Raw genomic sequence first — 15,558 nt, 5'->3', positions numbered from 1 at the left:
CTCAAGACATCTCATCAGTGGGAGCCAGGCTAGAAATAGAAATATCAAGAATTTAGTAATACAGAGCTTATAAGTATTTTACCAGAACAAGTTACCATAAGGTGTTTTAACCTTATTAAATAAAAATCTCAGGAGGAGATATAAATGTAGAAAGTATTTTACCTTGGGTATTATAAATGTTAAAGATACCAAGCTATTTAAAATTTTTAAATTTGATATTTCTATATATATATATATATATATATATATATATATATATTAAATTTACCATCTTTTTATTAGCTTTCTACCTAAATGGTTAACCCAAAGAAAGTCCGAAGCATTAATAAAAGACCTATAAGCCTGTTCGTAAAAATTCCGACCCTGTATATAGATATTCTAATCTATAGACCTGTCATCGTCTGGTTCACTTGTTTCTGGAACCTCTCCACCTCTTCCACATTTCTAGGAAACCCAGATGACCGTATTTGTGCCAAATAGTCCACATGGGGCCTTATGATTGGCTTATAAAGAGCTGCAATAACCGCCTTATCTTTGCTTTTCAACCTATTCTTCAAAACACAAATCATCCTAAAGCTGTTTTAGCTACTTTTACAATATGATCTCCGAAGAGTAACTTAGAGTTCACAAGCATCCCCAAATCTCTAGCTGCATTAATTTCTCGCAGCCCAATTCCATCAGTAGTTCACTGCGGATAATCGTTTCAGCACGAAATGCATAACTTTATATTTGATAGCGGTTCTTCTTTACGCATGCTATCAGCCCATATAAAGTGGGTTGCGAGATCTCCTCATCATCCTAATTACGTGCAGCTCGATCTACTTTTACAACATCAGCAAATGTCTGAATGTTTGTCTTCAGATCATTTCTATAGCATTAATGTACAAGTTATAGCAGTAGCCGAGTATCGCCCTATGGTACACCGCTAGTCACCTGAGTTCTCGTGACTTCTACTTCTCCATAAACCACTTTGTGAGATCTGTCTATTAGCCATCCTGTTATCACACCATCAGCTTCATATCCAAACATATTTTCTCCAATTTATATAACCGATTCTCGTGCGAAATTCCGAAATCCATCCTCCTTTTTCAACTCAGCTGTTACTTTATTATAAAAAGTAAGTGAATTATTGAAGAACAATTCATCCTACACAAAACCATGCTGCTCTCAATGCAGCATCTTACTACTGTATGCCGCTCCCATTCCTGAATTCTGCCTTTAATCAGCTATTTCAATACTTTGCCCACCACTCCTGAGATGCTGATCGGTGGATAATTTGCTGCTTCTCTCTTGGAGTAGAAAGAGAAGAACTATTTCCCTCTCTTTCCACTCCCTTGAGACTGTAACATAGATGAGACTCAAACCATCTGAATAAAGGCATTCATTCATTCTCGTTACATTCTGGACAATATTCCATCTAATCCAATAGCTGTATTTATATCAAGGTTCTGTAATATCCTATTCACCTGTACTTCGTATACTTCTGCTTCCATATTATCCCTTGTCACATCTATTACTGTGGTATCTCTTGGATGATACACCTCTGCAAAACGATCACGCAGTAATTCAACTATTTCTTTTACTTCAGTGACATCCTACTATCAGTCGTCTTCAGAAATGATGTGTCATTCTTCATTGTGCGGTACTTGTTACATACTTGAAAGAGGTGGCTTTTGGATTATCCTCGGCTCATTCAGCTAATTTCCTCTCTTACCCTGATTTTGTCTCCCTTACCATCCCGCTCACGACACAGCTCATCACTTTTATCATTCCTTCCACAACGTTTTATTTATTTATTTTAAACAACACGTGCTTAATAATGCAACTCATTCATTTATCCTCTTGATTTCACGTATTCCGGCTACTAATCCTTCTTTCAAACACTCTTACCCATTAACATCACCATATTACATTCTAGTATTAAATTATAAAATTATTGCTGTATTATTAATTAAAAAAAAAACACACTATCACATGTTTATCATAAAAACGAGAAACTACATTACTAAGAAACGGTATTATGAATACTCTAAATATATATATGCTAATGAAGAATATATTTACCTCCCAGAAATGACTTATTAAGGAATAAAAACATATAAATAAATAATAGGTAGATTTCATTTAGTTATTATTTATTGATTAATTTTTAAAGATTTATGTTAATCTAAAACAAAATTAAAAAGGTAAATTTCTTTTAAAATGTTATATATAAATTTTGCTTTTATACTTTTTTGTTAAATTGGTACGTATTTTATTTACAACTGTATTAATATGGGACAAGAATAGAGTGAAAGACAAGACCTTAAGCATTCTTGATATATTACTCGAAATTAATTTTTCTGTGAACCACATAAATTCTGAAATTCTACCCAAAAACCTCTTATTTCTGTCTGAGTGAAAATTTTGTGTTCAGTATCATTTGCACTAAGGCTAACTAACTGATTGTCTAGTCCTTGTGGGTTCAGTACATGAGAGGGCTTCTTTTCCTAGAAAAAAATAAACAGATTAATTGTTGGATTCCTTCATTTCTCAGCAGATTAGGGTTATTTCCGGTTGCAATTTCTCAATGGCCTATTTCCGATTCGACTCAAACGTTAGTCTTAGGCTGTAGGATTATGTCTTCGTGAAACTTGGAGATATTTTTCTACAAAAGAAAGAACCCAACCTCGGAATGCAAGCGAGTCAGTGAAGGGCAATACATGCAGCTATATCAACCATGAACACCAGTTTCAAATGTGTACTGTATTTGATTTTTAATTAAAAGTTAAGCGTCTATTTGAATAATTACGTTTTATTCATCTCTGACTTGCTGCTTGTAAGCATATAAACAGAGTCGCTTCTTCTAGTTGGATTTTGAATAAAATGTAATGTTTGCGGATCTTGTGTAGCTCAATGGACATTTGCACTCCAGAGCGCTAGACCGTCTGAAGAAAGACCTAAGTTCAATTCTTGTGGCCGACTAGAGGAACTTTTTCTAAGCCTTTCTTAGCCTGATTCCCAAGTTACTCAATCTCTGGCACTAGCAAACAGATGTCTTTCTTCTGGAAACTCTAGTTTTTCGTCCGGTAAAACTCAAGAAAATTGACTCTAAAACACACTATTTCGGACAATAAATAAAGTGTTAGGATTAGGGACCATGAGATGGCGGCAACTGTCAGCCGTCTCTTCGCTGGATTCTGTTTGTAATTAGTAGATAATTTTGGACCAGTTATCTGTGATTGTCCACTGGTGAAGATTGAACTGTCCTCTCAGTCTCTCTCCAAAAATTAAATATTGCTGAAACGACCTCGCCTACTTATAGGAGAATAAAAGGCGCTAGGGGGTTTATTTATTTATTTATTTATTATTATTATTTTTTTTTTTTTATGCTTGAGATAAATTTCCTACATTTATTAACTAATTTCAATGTTGGTTTCAATATGATAATTTAAACCGGAATTTGATATTATGGTCTTCATGTACTTTTTTTTCTTTTGTATCTGAGTATCTCTTTTATGATCTGAGATATAAACGTATCGTACTGTTATAATCTTGGGATAAAAACGTATCGATGGCCTCTATGTTTATCCATAGAGGATAAACGTAGAGGCCATCGTAGATGGACGGCATCCTCACAACAAATGATGAAATCATATCTCACCCAGAGACATGACCAGAGAAGAGCATGGCTAATTCGACCAACCGACTGGATAATGGATATTTAATAGCTGTTGTATTAATCCCTATTTTGCATCTATGCATAGCTGCTTCTCTCCTACACATCACTGCTAATCTTTCATTCATCAGTTGCTTGTTTATGCATCTTGACCATCACATTGAATTTTTCTTCGTACTTTTTATACCATCGTCTATTCATCCTTTTGTAAATCACGATTATGAATACGTTTGTTACCTTCTTTTCTCTTCATTTTTTGTCACTAATCATTATATTCTCTCTGTTACGTTTCTATCAATTACTAGAATGCGCATCATCTTTCATCTATCGCGTCTATTCATCGGGTTCTGTCATTTCTGTGATCGTCGTTATTCATCTCGACGCCGGTTTTCATAACTTTTTAGAAATGAATTTCTCATCACAGTCACAACAACCATCACAGCCACCTTTTAAACTTAAACAAGAAACTTTCGCGAATAATAACTGCTCAACTTTCTGCTTCTTTGGATCACTGGAGATGAATGAAAGTCGCATTGAAAAGGGTGAATACCTTTGAGGTACACTTTATGGGCTTTGTTGATATCTTTTTAATGAATCTTTCCTTCTCGTGAGTTTCCAAGAAGCACGACTGAAAGGTTGATCCTCGTCCAGGGAGTCATCCGTTGCCAATATCCTATCGATAACCAGCGGCTCCGGTCTGCTGTAATACGGAGATAGCATACTTTGAAGTTTTGGGAGTTTTGTCGCCGTTAAAATGCTCGCTCCGTTGCAGAAATAAATGGGATGAGAGAATATTGGATGATAGCAACAAACAAGCTTCGAGTAGATACATTCGAAGGGGCACGCGCGCAGTACCGAAATCATTGTGAACGCTGGGGAAAGGACCCACCTGAGTGTTGGGTAACAGCTACAGGATAAGAGTGACGTTTATATAACGGCGAAATCGGAAAGTGCGACAGATGCGAGGTCTTACGAGGAGAATAAGGTAAAGCAAAAAAAAGGACTGCACAAGCCAACTTCCGTATAATGGGAATGTCTCGTGTGACCGAGTAAAAGTGAAAAATTTATCTTATTCATGCTCCTTCATAGAAATATTGGATAGAAAATCTCACTGAAGATTAAAATAAAAATGCATCCCATTTTTATTTTAATCTTCAGTCCTCTTTTAATCACAAAAATGTATCATTTAAAAATGTATCACACACACGCGCGCGCGCGCAGATTCATCAAATAATGATGTCTTAATCATTTGTACTAAGACTTTTGTCTTATCAAACTGGGTGGATTTTTTGTGGAGGGGAGGGTAATTGAGTTCCGCAACCTTTCTGTTAATATCGGAAGTCATAAGCTCAGTACGTACACAGAATACAGTTAAAAACACAAGATTTTATGTTAATAGTCTATAAATAAATACTTTTGAAAACCCAAGAGAAGTTTTTTGTTTAATTGCACGGAGCGCTCATTTAATAAAACATAAAAAAAATCATTGTTTTTAAGCCAAAGTAATACTGTAAATATTCCATGGAATGGCCTGGAGTTAGGGCATTACCATAGAATCTAGAGACCAAATTTGATACTTTTGCAAATCACTTTAGGCCTCAAATATGTAGTCGTAGCTCAGTCGATATCAACTATACACTTTGGTTGGAAAGATCTGAGTTCCGAACCCATTTAAAACACAAAAAACTCTTAGAAGGGTTTTTCAGCTGACGGTAAATTAGCCGTTCCCATAAGAAGGCGGAAGAGTGTTTCCCAGTCGAAAACTCATGTTTTTCACCCTCCAAAATAAACATAAACAATCAAAAGAACATCAAATACAATTAGTTGTGGTCTCCACACAGCGCAATGAAAGCCTATACAACCTACGTAAAGGAACGAACAAGTTGACAGAGAATTAACAAAATACATAACCGGAAATAATTCAAATTTTAACTCAAAAAAAAAAAAAAAAGTGTTATTCTTTCTTATGAATTTTAGTTTAGGGTGTACAGGCGCTATCTTAACAAAATAAACCTTTTATAAACGTTTATAGTAGTTAAATATTTGCTAGTGTAATTATTTTGTAGTATTTTAAGAGTACTTATTTTATTCTTAAATTTTTCTTCCTGCAGAAAATCCTGTTAGAATTTTTATTTTTCAAATTAATATCATATTCAAGCAAATATGCATTACGGCTGATTCTTTATGTACAATGCTTTGCAAAAATAGTTAACCTAAGTTAAAACAAAATTACACGATTAATGGCACCTTATAATAGATTCCATCAATCCTGTAATTTCGTTTTAATTCATCTTTGACCACGATTTCGGATGCTAATCTCCTGGGTAGACTTTTCTTCGAATGTTGAAAACGTCTGTAGGTATGTTCGAAACAGCACTTAGTTTATGGAAAGAAATGGCATATTTCCCAACTCCAAAAGTGACTGCTGACATGACAGGTTTTAATAACTTCTAATTTATCGAGTTGTCTTGAGATGTTTAGCTGTAGTCCAAAAAATTGTCCAGTATTCCAATATATCGTTTGGCATTCATCTTTCGGATCTTGTTTTAAACAAGAACGTTTGAATCAGATATCTAATTTTTGAATCTCGCTTTTATTCCCACCAACAACAACATCTCATTAACCCTCCATCTAATGCCTAAGAATAATTCGTTTTTCATTTCAATTTATGTTCATCTACAGCAGTGCTTCCCAAACTTCTGGATGTCTTTGGAAAAATTAAAATATTTCACTGCCCCTCGAACAAAATCGTAATATTGACATATATTATTATCATATTTATTGTATTTATATTCAATATAAAACATGCACAGCGAATATTGCAAAAATCAAATGCATGTATTACATTTTTAGCATCTCACATACACAATTGACATGGCACATTATCTCGTATTTTTATATAGATAGATATATGGTTATTGTACATTTGCAGTACAAGCACATGAAACGTAAAACGATTAGTAATAAAGAAAGAATTAAAAACATAAAAGAAGTTTAATAATTTAATGTGATGGATGAGTTTCAATACTTCTACATCAATATCAGGTGAAATATTTGAAACTGCAATTCTTAGATTTCTGCTTTGAAATGAAACTTATATGAATAAGCAATATTTACTACTATTCATTAAGCGAAGAAATACGCAGGAAACAAGATTTGTGAACCCGCACCAATGCGTGTGTTTTTTTCCCATTAAAATATAAAAAATAACAAAAAAGAAATAATAAATAATAAAAATTAAATGCGTTTCTTTTAAGATAAAAAATGTACTTAGTCTTAAAAGATTTTAAATTTGTTTTCATTATTTCATGGCCCCCCCTCAACAAAACTACGCCCCCCCAAGGGGGACGCGGCCCATGGTTTGGGAAGCGCTGATCTACACCATATAGCTTTCTATTGCCAGTGTCCAATCACAATGAACCTTGCATGATCCAACTCATGTGTCGTTTCGGACGGTGTTTGGCTTGTACTCAGGCTTGTACCCTTCTACGGTTTGCGGTCAGCTGATGTGTTTTGCCTATTTTTTTTTTCTATATTATATTTTTTCTCATTATATATATATATATACCATTAATTTTAAACCATTATATATAGTATATATAATGGTTTTTAAAAATATATATATATAAACAATAAACACGGATTATCGATGGTTAGCCATCACTGGCAGTTTCCCTTATTGTTTAGTAATTAAAGATTACAAATTAATGAAAGCCTTCTTTCCTTACTGTTTTGTTCTCAGGCATTCATGGTGAGACTGCTGTTTTTGATTTGTAATCGTCTTAGGTTGCTCTAACCGCAACCGTAAATCACTGGAGACGATAACAAACGACTCGCTTCGTAGAAACATTCCTGTGATTGTTTGTTCAATTAAAAGGTAATTCTAAATGTGCTGTCAGAAGCGGCTGCTTAGCGCGTGCAAATTTAATGATTTATCCTGTCTTCTTATTCTTTCGTTTTAAATAAAGTTGCGCTTCTGGTTGAAGTGTTAATTTATTCCCATGAAAATCACACACACACACACACACACACACACACACACACACACACACACACACACACACACACACACACACACACACACACACACACACACACACACACACACACACACACACATTCTTAGTACAGTTGGTATTGATGATTCTCCTCTGGAAAGATCTGGGTTCGAATTCGTTGGCTATTGGTACCGAGAGGCTCTCTGCAAAGATGATTGTTTTGTGTCACAGCATCCATTGGCTAATCAGCATTGGACATTGTAATCTTTTGTCGTCCTCGGTTAAGATTATGGCGCTGTTTATCCCAAACCTTTGACTATCAGTGTCGTTTTGTTTACTTCTTTCCTTAAGGACAAACAAAGGTGATACAAAAATAAATGTAAACGAAAATTATTTCATCCTTGATAATTCTTCTGGGTCCGGCTCCCACCGATGTTCTTCTTTGGTTTGCTTGCTTCCTGCGGAGTAGAGAAGCTCTGCTTGTTGGTGGTTTTTGCCTATCACTGAGTGGAGCCGACAGTTAGTTTCATGTCCTGGAATGATTCGGATCAGGAGCGATGAGAGTCTAGTAGTGATCTTATAGATCACTTAGACTGTTTGGAGGGGTATTCCCCCACTTTAATATACTGAATAAAAGTAGAAATCGGTCTGAATAGGGCTCTTCCTGTAATGTATAGTATTATACACAAAGGATGTGTGCTTTGCATTATGGGATATTGAGGCAGTAGCTAATACAGTAGTATTAGCTACTATATACGAGTGGGGGGGGGGAAGGTCTATTAAACATCTAGAACAAAAATGATATTAAAGTAACTGATATAACCACAAGAAAGAACATATTTAAAACCCTTTAACTCCCAAGTTTCATCAAATTACAATAATTTGTTCTTTTTCTTTTAGGATTTATAAGAAAGCATGTCAGAGGTTTTGAAGAAATTCGAAGACACAGAAGTGTGGGCCGTCATCAAATTTTTCGTGCTGCAAGAAAAGTCCGCAACTGAGATTCGCCAAACTTTGTGAGCTACTTTAGCTGATTGTGCTCCAGCATACGAACAGTTGATGGATGGGTAGCCAAGTTTAAAGCTGGGCATCCTGAGACAACAGATGCCCTCAGTTCAGGAAGACATTCCATAGCGATCCCACCTGAAAATATTGATGAAGAGCATTCCATGATCCTTGATGATAGACGAATATCAGCCGAAGACATTGCAAAGACTGAGGATATCCATGGAACGAATTGGGATCATTATCTAACAACATTTGGACATGCATAAGCTATCAACGAAATTATCAACAAGCTATCCCCAAATGTTTGAATGCCGATCAAACATAGAGAACGTGTAGTGTCATCTCAAAGGATTTTTGGTTATTTTGAGAAACCATGTGCAAATTGTTTGGCTCGTATTGTGACTGTTGATGAAACACAGCATCATCACTATGACCTAGAGACAAACAACAATCAATGGAGTGGAGACACAAAGGTTCTCCACGTCCAAAGAAGTTCTGAACCCAAAGGTCAGCTGGGAAGTTCTTGCCATTGTCTTTTATGATATGAATGGTGTAGTTCTTACGAAGTATCTCAAAAGAAAGGTGAAAGTGTTACATCAGCAGTTTATTCAACAGCTCTGAAAGAATTAAAGGAGATAGTGAAGGAAAAACACCGTGGGAAACTGGGCAGAGAGGGCGTGTTTCTTTTGTAGGACAACGCATCTAAATTGCACATGAACAAAACCAACAGACAATACACAACCTGGGTTTCAATGTCTTCCTCACTCACCCTATTTCACAGACCCTGACCCCATCTAACTATTTCTTATTCCCAAATTTAAAGAAACGCTGGAAAGCAACAAATTTTCCACAGATGACGAAGTCATATCTGCAGCTGAGTACTGGTTTCAGCGACAAGGGAAAGACATTTTTTCTCAGAGGATTGAGAATTATACACTTGTTACAATGCAGCAGCGTTGTAACAAGTGTATAACACTTCGTGGGGAATATGTAGAAAATGTAAGTTACATGGTTATACTTCAATTCCTTCATGGTGATTATCGCAACTTTTCAGCACAGCCTTGGTACAAGTAGCCTATTTGTGAAGATACTTCATGCGCCAACTTTGTTTTCTTACCCTCGGATAAAGGATTAAACATCATAATTTCAATTATATAATTTCTTAGTATCTTTAACTTGCCAAATTTCGTGTACACTATTCTTAAAAATCTGAATTTGTATTCAGTTCTTATAGCTGTAAAGATATCAAGCAAGATTTTGCTGATTGCTTTCTGCATTTGTTTTCATTTAAACAGATGAGTTAGGGACTTGCACAGAAGTGTGATGCTGTCCTTATAGTCCTTATAAGGACTGGGTTAAAGGGGCGAAGCAAGAATGCTTTTCATTTTCCCCGTTATCTGTAGACGACAGTGTAGGGATAAGGTGTTATTGAGCAATTAAAGCTCTGAACATGGCAAGAGGGTAACAGCAATACCGAGCCTCAGTTAGAACTTCATTGGCTACAGCATTGCCATCCATTACCCTCCAAGGGTATTGGATTGAATGAATCAATCACCGCATCTCACGGTCGATTGTTCATTCTGGAAAAAAGATGATTCCAGTGTGATGCTGTGATGCCCCTTGATGCCCCTGAAAAGAGGTATACTGTCATTATCTGAAAGAACTATTTGTGTTTAAGAACGGAGAGTTTTAGTTTCTGCATTAAAAATGTTATTGTTTCGAATGAGAGTATATTTAAAGTACAATACTTGAAATACACCCAGAAAACTTAATTTTGGCTATTATTTTCATTATTAATATTTATTTATATATTAATGCAAACAGTGGATAGCCATATAACCTGCAACTTCCGTCAGATCCATAAATATCCACACAAGTTCGCCTATCACATGTATGACACACTATCTATTGATAGTGTGTCATACATTGAGTCCCCTCCTAATGAAGGGTTACTGGTGTATTAATGCAGCCCGCTCGTTCGTCACTCATCTGCTACATCCCCTAAGGGATATTTATGACTGTTATCCGTGTGTGTTCACGGGGATGGTTTGCCTACTTGCTGGATGAAAAACCCCAAATAAACTGGGGAAAAACCCTGCTGTCCATGCCCAAGACCTGCTAACTTGGCTATGGCTGAGAAAGATCCTTAAGTTCCTCACGTCGTCGACGGGAATCGAGCCTAGGACACTCCATCCCCAGACATGTGGTTGCGAAGCGCATTGTCAGTGGGCTAACCGCGATACACTATATATGCTAAAATTATGTTTTTCTGAAGGAGATCTTTCATTAATATGGTGCAAAAACGTTTAAAAAGTTTCTTTAAAAGTATCCATAAATGGTATTTGAATAATATGCAATAATATAAACACCTGTTTATGGGCATTTTGATCAACAATCGCAGGATCTGTAAAGTGGTTTTCATTGTTTGGAGTTTCTGCCAAATCAGCTAAGGCCCAGGATATTATGTCTTCGAACTACCTGTATCCTTCTAGGCTGACTGGTAAAAGAAACAGTTTCAAGGAGTTTTAAGTCGGGCTTCATCTTCAGATGAAAAATTCATTGTATAATTCTTCACGTCTTAGACATGGTTAGAATCACAATCTTAAACAGAAAAAACAATTTCAAACTGCTTGTAGTCTAATAGAAAGCTTTTATGATTGAGGGGAGAATGAAAGACGTCTGTTTAATTCTTACATCATTAAATGTTCGGGAACTACAGGGTGTCCCAAAATTCACGCAAGATTTAAATTTAGCGCCATTTGTGCGGTAAAGTGTTGCCAACGAGAGAAAAAAAAGACAGCATGACAGCTGACAGTTCAGGGTTATTAAAAATGGAGCACTACACGAAAGAGAGTTCGTTGAATGGATTATGGAACAACAACAAGTGGATGCTTATTTTTCGAACAAAATCATCTTCAGGGATGAGGCACATTTTCATCTTGATGGCTTCGTTAATCGACAAAATTGTCGCATTTGGGGTTCAGAAAATCCACGAGTGATTGTTGAGAAACAAATGCATCCACAACGTGTCACTGCTTGGTGAGGATTTTGGGCTGGAGGCATCATCGGTCCATTCTTCTTCGAAAATGCGGCTGGTAAGGCAATAACAGTTAATGGTGCTCGCTATCGCGACATGATAATCCAGTTTTTTGTGCCTAAATTGCAAGATATGGATGTGGACGACATGTGGTTTCAACAAGACGGTGCCACATGCCATACAGCCCGAGAAACAATTCAATTACTGCATGAGTCATTTCCTGGTCGTGTAATTTCCCGTTTTGGTGATCAGAATTGGCCGCCCAGATCATGTGACCGTTGGACTTTTTTTCTTGGGGTTTTTTGAAGTCTAAGGTTTATGCCAACAAGCCCACGACCACCCACGCCTTGAAGGAGGAAATCGAGCGCTGTATCAACGAAATTCAGCCATATTTATGCAAAACGGTCATGGAAAATTTCGACAAAAGAGTGCGTATGTGCCAGCAAAGCCGTGGAGGCCATTTACTCGATATGTTATTGCATGCATAACCCTATACTGTATACTTTATGAATCAATAATAAATTGCAATTTTTAATTAAAAACCTGTGTTTTCTATCAAAATTACTTCTTGCGTGAATTTTGGGACACCCTGTAGATCATACTGGAACATACAATGTTTGGCAATATTATTTACATTTAAGTAGATTCGAGTTAACGTTCATAAATTACAAATTTACTTAATATAGGTTGAAGTTTACATTTTAGAGGTATCTCGTATTCGGTTAAATTTTAAACCAATAAAAAAGAGTGAAAGAGAGAGAGAGAAGAGTAGATGAGAAGTAAATTGATATTCAGCGGGTATTAAATATCAAAGGTTATCCTCCTACGCTTTACTTGACATTTGACTTTAAAGAATTTCTCCGAATTTATTTACTTTACGAAATTAAGCTACGTGAGTGCTGATCAGTGCTCAAGTTTGCATCCAAGTACTTTCTTGCTACTCCTTTAAGACTATCGAGTTACGAGGGTAATTGATATCTGCTGTGCGAGGATCATTAAATATTGATGAAGACTCAACTAACATTTATCGTGCGTTCTTTGACGCAATCCTTCGCATCTGTTTGTCGGCACACAAGAGGATGAAGAGGATTGCAGAAAAATCTTACCGTATCCCGGTGCTCTGGGGCCAATAACGATGTTTCAGATTCCCTATAGAAACAGCAAGAAAAATCTCCTTGTTAAATGATTCGCGATCACACCCCCAAGTACTTACTAATTAAGAACAAGAAAAACAACAGCCACGTCATTAAGGAGAACTCCTTGGATGTTTGTGAGAGAATGATAGAGGGCGGGGAGGGACTTTGGGGATGGAATCCGGAACACTGTTCTGACACCATGTAATTAATTCCTAACACTCTTGGCAACCTTTAAATACTGCAATTAAGAAAAAAGTTAAGTCTCTTCTGCCATCACGACTTCCCCTTTGCTGTTATTAACCTGTTATTAGCATAATTGCGTTACTTAAAATCACTAAGTCTTGGTTGTATCCAAACACGGTCTGTTTTGCCACACTTAATTAATTAATTAGTAGCGGTTCTAACAAAAGAAGCAAAACTGTTGATGAAATTAGTCTTCTTCTTTTTTTTTTTTTTTGTTCTCGCCTTTCTTTTGCTCACATAAATACAGAAAAATATGGCGTCTTTTTTTATTTTTAGTCGTATTGCTGTGCCTTTCATAGCCATCCATTAGAGGGTGCTGCATGTCTTCTAGAAGCATTGTGTATTGATATGTCCTATGCTTCATTACTAAAATTTTGGAAAGAACAGCACAATTTTATAGTATAATTGAAACTAGGATCGCCTGTGATCATGGGAATAATTCTCTTCGCTAAGAATTAATAAATAATTCTATTAAATGGATCGTCTCAACATCCTTTCCTACGTGTAGGCTCAACGATATGTCACTGTTACGTATGTGGTTTAATCCTATCTGCACTTGATTAATTTCCCGTGAGACGGTTAATCCAGTGCAGATTTGTCTGTCTTGAGGTGCATCCCCCCCGCAAAAAAAAACAACAACAGACAAACAGGTCAAAAATACACGCAAATGACTGACCCTCGAACCCGAGTTTCGAGGTCATTCAGTTGGAAGCTTGTTATAAATGTTTCTGGCCTCCTAGAATTCAAAACCACATCTTTTGCAACGAAGATGTATTAATAATTGCACATATTCATTAATTAATAATCTTAAATTTTAACAAAATTAAATTTAAACAATCGTGATTCTGATATGTTGGAGAGAGTGCAAAGGAGAGTGTTAAAATCACATAAGGATTGTGGAATACTGATTATGAAGACAGATTGAGGATTTGTAGACTGCAGATGTTAGCAAACAGGAGAAAGAGGGGGTGATATGATTGAGAACTTCTGAAAAAGTCATACAGGATTTCAGTTGATGGAATTTTTAAATTTATGAAGGGTGGGGAAAGGACGCCATGGTATCACTGGAAGTTGAGAATGAATGCTGTCAAGAAGGCGGTTAGGGATACATTTTTCTCTCAGAGGGTGGTGCGTGATTGGGATGGATTGCCATTGGATGTCGTGAGTGCAAGCAGTGTGAATGAATTCAACAATGGTGCGTGCAGTATGTGGCCTCCCTCGATGAGTCCCTGACTCTGTGGAGGTTTCTCTTAATAATAATAATAATAATAAAACAACTTCAATTTTTTGGGCCATTTTTGTTTCTTTCTGAGCTTAAATTTTCTTTATCTACTATCCTATTTGTACCTATCTGGCCGAACTTTAGCATCTTCGCAAGCAGACTATGAGTCTGAATCCAGTTATAGCATGGAAGATTTTGAATATCGTTAGGTGGTAGATTATTTTGATCTTCCGACGTGATTCTACTATTGTGTTTATTGGAAACTTGAAGCCTCTTTTTTTTGTTGTTTTTGTTTTGTCTAGAACAGAGTTTCTGAAGTATCTGATCCTTAGCGCGCGCATAGTGCCAACTGAAGGATTAGCAACCTTCGATGAGTGGAACTCACATAAAAAAATTAAAAAAAAACTACATACCGTTGTTGTAAAGGTTGATAAATATAACTTCACCAATAAACTGTTCAACGATTACTGTATACACTTGATTTCGTTTATTGTCTTTAAATGTTAAAAAAGAATAAACTTCCATAACTTGAAATAAATGAACTACTCACACAAGTGAGTCCAAAGCAGTTTTAAGTTTGAATTATGGTTTACGATTTGCAGTTCGATTTATTGTCTGTGATAATTGAAAGGTGTATATGCATAAATGATAAACACAGAGGCATCTTTTTATAGCTGCCTTTATGACTTCTATATTATTATCGTTGTTTTAAATTAAATACATGAAATACATTAAATATCCCTTCATCTGATTGTAGAAAAATCTGTGGGATGTTATTGAGCTAAAGCCTCTAGTCATAGCTGGGTAGCGGCAATAGCCGAGCCTCAATTAAAACTTCATTGGCTGCTGAATAAGTAAAGCCATCTCTAAAAATTAAGCGACCACCCCCCTGCGAGTGGCCGAAAGACAGTCCAACTCATTGAAGGGAAATTCTATTCCAGGGAAAGGAATACACCGACACAGCTCCTCACCGGAGAACACGGAGACTCAAAATGCTCTCTCAAACCCCCCGAAATCTAAGCCCCCCCCACTTTCACGGGGAGCAAAATTTCGGAAGAAACCTAAGAGAGCCAAACTCAACGTCCCAGGGTAACGGCAATGGCGAACGTCAGTTAAAACTTCACTGGCTACAGCATTGCCATCGTTACCCTGGACTTCCTCTTTTAAGCAATATTTCAAACCAATAAATAATAATAAATAATTTGTGAATTCAACAAATCTTCATCATCGGCCTGTAGAGTAAGATAGGCTGAGAG

The sequence above is a fragment of the Typopeltis vanoorti genome, chromosome 7, assembly GCF_054136105.1.
Source record: "Typopeltis vanoorti isolate ZY-2024b chromosome 7, IOZ_Tvanoo_1.0, whole genome shotgun sequence".
Lineage (NCBI taxonomy): Eukaryota > Metazoa > Arthropoda > Arachnida > Uropygi > Thelyphonidae > Typopeltis > Typopeltis vanoorti.
This window is presented reverse-complemented; position numbering follows the sequence as displayed.